Below are 6558 nucleotides of genomic sequence, written 5' to 3'. Positions count from 1 at the left end.
AAAGGCGCATGGCTACCATAAGGGGGAAGAAGGACATACTCAGGGAGAATCCGTGACAAGCTGCTACAAGCCCCAGAGAGAGTTTTTTTATACTGAAAAAAAAAATTGACTTAATATCCTGCACTTTGGATACACTTTTTTATCTGGCATTCTATCTACCACTCAGTGTTGTATTTAAGTGTGCAGCTGTGGCCATGACACAATTGCTTCCTGCACCACACATCGACAGTTTGATCAGTTAGCTGATTTGCTCAGCTCATTTGCATAAAGTTTGTTAAGAAAAGAATGAGCAGGATGTGCAACACCTTCTGATTGATGTGAATAATCATTAAGAGAAAAAAAATAAGGCAAATATTTTTCCATGACATTATTCATGTCAAGTATACACTGCTTAAAATGTCGGCACTCCCAATTTAAAACACCTTCCCGTGTCCCTGATCAAACATTCATTTTCTGCTGAAAACTTTACAATGTGAAAACATCTTGAGAGCTTAAACAAGCATTAGAATAGAAAATGCAGCTCAACACAAAATTAAGATAATAAAGTAACAGTGTGAGCAATGATTTTGACCTGAAATATTATGAACTCAGAATTTATTTTGAGCAAGAAGAAGACATCATATGGATCTAAGCCACAGGTCTGATCTTCATACTGATGAACTTGAGACCATACTCCATAAGTCCTTAAAGTGGTACCACACATTTCCAATAGCATTATGTTTGCCGTGCTGTCCCCACACATATATACCGTTAGGGTTAGCATGGTGGCCATTATTATACCAAAATGCTCCGAGGTAGAGTTTAGCACAGTTATCACTACTAGAGTCCTGGTCTTTGTCGAAGGTGGAGAACTTCTGTCCATTGTGAAGTGCCAGTGAGTCGCCTGTAGACAGAAGGATCTGTCACCACAGACATGCTCTCCACATTCAAATATCACAAAACAGAGTAAACAACTTCATAACATATTTAATATAAATTTATGTAAAAATTACTTTTGATTTTATGTGAACACTGTTATAGTCTTTGTTTTGACATCAACATTCTTGGCTTCAGAACCTCCTTTCAGTCTGATGTTTATTGTAGGCTAAGACTACGATCTCTATTGGAATTTTAGATACATTCTCATTGGCTATCCAGACAGCCATGTGGAGAGTTTGGTAGTAATGGAATACCTGTAACAGAGTTAAGGAATCAGGATACTAAAAGAGGTAACTGCATTCTGTTACAGTTACAGTAAAAAAGGCAGTAATCAGATTACAGGTACATTATAAAAACAGGGTTGTTACCAGCAGAATTACATTCAGTCACATACAAAGCAAACTCAACACTCTCTCAAGATTTGCTATTCTGAGGGTTAAATATGTCACATGAGTCGTGAAGATTTGAAGAGTTTTCATTTTGGGAGGGGGTCAGGGCTTCCGCCAGCAGAGAAATATAAAGAATCCTCCTCAGAAGTAGCAGTTCATAGTCTTTTACTCAGCCAATCTATAGAAAATTTAGGAAGTGTTTTTTTATTGGCAGAATAGAATTTAAAAAATAAGAAGTAATCCCAAAGTAAAGGTTTTACTTTAATATAGTAATCATTTGGATTAGGTTAAGAGGTAATCTGTACCAGAATACATTTTAAAGTAAGCTCCACCCATAGCCATCTGAACAGACTTCCATACAGTGTTTTTTTTTTTTTATCAGCGTAGAAAAAAGAAAATTGAGTTTGCCCACTGTGCACTCTCTGACAACGATAAGCCTTTCAGAGTGAGACACAATGACTGGACTGAAAAAGTTACGTAAAGTTTGGGGCATCACATCCTTAATAGTCTTTCAACAGTTTACATTGAAGTATTTTGTGGCTAGTAATTGAGACACTCTTGCATATTTGCCGATGCACACTGCTTTGTGTCCTGCTGGGCTGTTTTTGTTGTAGCACTTTTAAAAATGGCCTGGTTGTACTCAAAAACAATGGTTTGTGTTTGGCTATTTTTCATGTCTATAAAACGGCCGCTTTCTGTCAAAATAGGCGGTTCTTGCCAATGCTGAGCAACAGACCTACTGAGACTCTCTCTCTGAGACTGGCAGGAGTCTGGCTTCATTAAAGTGAACAGAATAATCAGTATTGCTCCAGCCAGTAGACCTCTAGCCAGTTTTCACAGCTCATAAAACATTGTGCACTTGCAAGCTTACATATTTACACTTGTGAGGCAGTGAAACACTGTGTTACAGTACAGCATCATTACTCATTCTATGCTGTTAGAAATAAAGGTTCTGTGTAGGTACATTTTTTTTGTTCATCAATGTACAAACAGTGTAAATGTGCTCTCAAAGGTACAACAGTGGTTTGAAGTCCAGTTGTGAACCTTAAATATGTTGTATATTTAAATAAGTTGTATTTTTTCATAATCTAATGTCTTAAAACAGAACAATAAAATAAAAAGCCTGGATGTGTGGAGTCAATACAGCTTATATAATTTCAATGGATTACGGTACAATTATGTTCCCTGACCGAAGGTACTCAGATGTACCCTTGAGGGTACCACCCCAGTGACAAGAGGGGTACTTTCATACCTTTTTTTTTTTGAGAGTGTACTTGTTATTAAACGCATTTAAACTGCTGCTTTAATGTGACCAGCCTCATTAAGTACAGTAGCACTTATCTCACATATATACATATAAGGACGAAGTACGATCATGATAAAGTCCTTGTCTCCACTTTGTTTCAACGTCCATCTCCATTATTTTCCATATCATAAATTCTATCTCACCTGCTCCTCCATTGTAGAATCGATCAACGTTGTAAAGTTTGTAGCCATTGGCTTCAGATTCCACAGAGAAAGAAGAGTACCGTCTGTTATAAAGGTTTTTTATGAATGTTCCGGTCTAAAGGTAAGTAATTTAGAATATTTATTACGTAAATAAAATGAATTGGTCCCTACGCAGTGTTCCTGAAAGATAATGAATTTTCACCCAGCCAGAATTCTCTATTCAAGTTCCCAAATCCTTTCTTGTACTGCTCCCATGGTCTGTAGAAGTTCACGCTGCCATCCATTCTCCTCTGAATCACCTGGTGTAAAGATAACCTTCATTTCTAAAGTGGAATAAAGGCAGTCATACACACTGTAAAAACTTCTCACAGAACCTCCTCAGACTAAAATAAATTTATATTTACATGTAAACAGTATAGAGCAGATGGAATTTTTTCACTGTGAAAGTTGTGATACTATAGCAGAATATTACTCAAGCAAAAGTATAAGCGCTCTGTTTATATTTTAGTTGCTTAAAAATACAGAAGTGTGATATTCTAATGATCCAACATTTCTTCTCTTGTGCCTTAAGTTCAGGTGAAACCTTTGTGATACTGGCTGATTTCAAAATACCTCACACAGGCATTTGATCATGGCATTTCCTTTAGTTCTGAAAGCTTCCTAGGGCTGCCCAGGCCTAGTTATAGCTATGACTTAACATTCAGTGTTCTGGGGAGTGATATGGATTGCAAAATATTCTTTTGTATATTATACAAATTTTTTTTTTGTCACACCTCCCTCTGGTCCGGCTGAAACTAGAGCTGACATGGCCGCATCAGACTACAATTCCCAGAACACCTTGCTTCGTCACATGACTCAGGACTACAACAGATCCACCGCTCAGCATCACCGGACTTCTAATTACACAAACCTGTTTTCCCATGTATTTAAACTGCTTGTTTACAAAGACTCATTCTGAAGTATTGTCTCCATATTGAGCATACTGATGTCTGTTTTTCCTTTTTTGTGCATGACCTGTATTCCCTTGCCCTTTTGCTTAGTTTGCTTAGTGATAGAGTGCAAACATGAGTAGAGTCCAGATGGAAGCTTAGAGAGAGCTCTTAACCATAAGCTTTGCTTATGTACAGTGTGGCTGTGGCCGACAACAGCCGGTTAATAAAGCACTACTACTTGTGTGAAAATATGCCTGTTTTAATACCAATGAATGCTACAGTATTTATAAGACAGGTTAAAGAAATTAGTTATTATTTTTATCCAATGAGTCCAGTGTCAATTATTTTTAGTCTTTTAGTTAAAAGCATACCTGTTATGTCTTTTTGATACATCTTAATCAAGAATTACAAACAGGTGATAATTATCTGAATTCACAATGAGCAAATATGATAGAAATGCTAATAAAGGGTCAGACACAAGTGTACTTATACAATTTATGATTGTTTGTCTTGTTAAGCAGAACTCATAAACAGCTGACAACTTATTTTACAATGCTAGTGTGTGCCCACTGTGTTTGAAAGTGTAAGAATAATTGCATTAGCATTATTAATTGCTTGCTTATAGTAAATGAAATTTTAAGAAGCAGATCTTAAAACAAAGCAATACCAGAAAATCTATATTTTACTTCACAGTATCCTTCTGAAAGCAGTGCAGTTAATTTCTATAAAAGTACAGATACTGCAAAAGTACTTATGTACAGTAATTAATGGCTTGTTATTACTGTCCACCACTGACACTTAACAAGAGTCTCTATCAGTGACTTGTTAAACCACACAGATTACACATTTTGGATGTCTTTATAAATATAAATATAACTGCATGCTATCCATTGTTTCTTTAATAATGTTGTTGCTAATAGACAGTAAAAAGGCATTGACCTCAATGCTGCAGTTCTAGGGTAGAGATACAGTCTAACATAGCACCCACTTCTTATACTCGTCCATCACAGTAAACCTGTACAGGTGTGTCACCTGCAGGGTAGATGGTGTAAACTCCATTCAGTGGAGACATCAGAGCAGTTGGTCTGAGAAACTGAGGCACTCCCAGGCAGCAGGGGGAGCACTAGAGCCAGAAGCACTCTGAACTGCAGAACAGACAAAGAGATTGAGAGACATAATAAACATTAAAATAGTAAAATTGTAAAAAGTACAACATGAAAGTGCAGTAAACTCATAAACTGATATTTACTCAGGTATGTTGAGTGAAGTTCAGACTAAACTACCTGCTTTTCTGTACATTTAAATTTTCTTTTAAAGATATTTTTTTACATCTATGAGAAAAAGTGAGGGTTAACAAAACACATAAACCTTGAATAAGTCCAATCCACATTTAGAATAGTCACATTAGCATAAGTAAACTATAGCTTACTGTCATTTTTTCAGGCAGCTGTTTCAACAGACAAAGACCTCGATTCTCTGAAAGCTTGATTCTGAAGCAGACCTGGACCTGGACAGAATTAAACAATAATACACACACTTATATACATATAATATACAAACTTGAATGTCCATTCAACATGAAGACAGCATGAGGATTTACATAGAAACTTGTGATTTTGTTTTCATATTGTGGCGGTATTTACTTACGTAAGCAGCTACATTTCACTGACATGCTCATTTTGCTGTGTATTGTTAGCCACTATAACATCAAACATTATGACATCTTACATGAAACTTATTAGTAACGGTAACTATACCTTGTTATGTAACTGAACATAATCTAACAATTTTGAATCTAAAACATAAAATGTAACTTACTTGTAAGGTGTTGCTTTTCACATTAGACAAGTGTTCATACTCGAAAGCTTTTAAACCCTGCTGGACCCTCAAACCCCTCCTACACTATAGCACATATGAGTCAGCATGAAAATTCATTAATGAAATTCCTGTAACTGGCAAACGATCTCATGGGTGGGATTCACCTGATGTATGCTTAGATTTGAACAAGTCAGTAACGTTAGACTAAACAAGAACTTTAAGAACATTTAAGAACAAGTACTTTAATATTAACTCTGATAGTAAACGGCCTGTAGAAAAACTCAGATGTTTGGACTGCTTATGATCCAGGAACCCAGAATGAAAATTCAAGAATTTGTCCTATGCACAGAGAAACAGACAGTTACACGGCACAATGATTACACTGTATAACTACAGAGTAAAATAGCATAACATACAGAATGTACTGCTATCATTGCTGAGTGCAAAAATGTTTTGTACCGTCAATACATGTTAGACAACGAATGTATATATATATATATAACTGCATTAAATGAGTGCTCTTTTATTAACCATGCAGCAGGGACCATTTGCCACAAGGAATGGCTAAATACCAAAAAAGCAGAGCAGGCCATCTCCATCCACACATAGCCAGTCCATGGTGACCACTAAAACCACCCAATCAGCTCAAAAGCCTGGCCCAGAACATCACAAACAACATAAAGAACAACAATTAGACCACAACAACAACTATTCACATATCTTACGTCTCTCTTAATGCTACCACGGTGGTACCCATGGTGCTCCACGCTCACTGCTCCGCATGACCATGCCTCCCACTCATCCACAGCTGAACAAGCTGGTAGTGTGATGCTAAATTGCTTCCTCACTTCAGAGAAGCCGTCTTGGCGACCCCACAAAGTCTGAACAAAGCCTGAGCAGAGAGTCACTGCGCAGAAGTGTTACAGAGTGTCCACCATCCCAGCAAACACACACAACGCGGGCACTTGCTCATGACCATGTGCATCACCAGTCCTCCCTCTCTTCCCCTTTCCCTGCTTGTGTACGCTGGAGCTCCGACACTCGGCCTTGAC

General features: G+C 37.3%; 1 pseudogene; it reads right to left on the bottom strand.

Annotated features, from left to right (window-relative positions):
* Nucleotides 1–627: 627 nt before the first annotated feature.
* LOC118797695 lies at nt 628–4693 on the bottom strand (annotated as a pseudogene).
* Between the last annotated feature and the right edge of the window lie 1865 nt (nt 4694–6558).

Source organism: Colossoma macropomum, unplaced genomic scaffold (genome assembly GCF_904425465.1).
Source record: "Colossoma macropomum unplaced genomic scaffold, Colossoma_macropomum, whole genome shotgun sequence".
NCBI classification, from domain to species: Eukaryota; Metazoa; Chordata; class Actinopteri; order Characiformes; family Serrasalmidae; genus Colossoma; species Colossoma macropomum.
The sequence above is the reverse complement of the archived record's forward strand: the minus strand, read 5'-3'. Positions and strand labels throughout refer to the sequence as shown.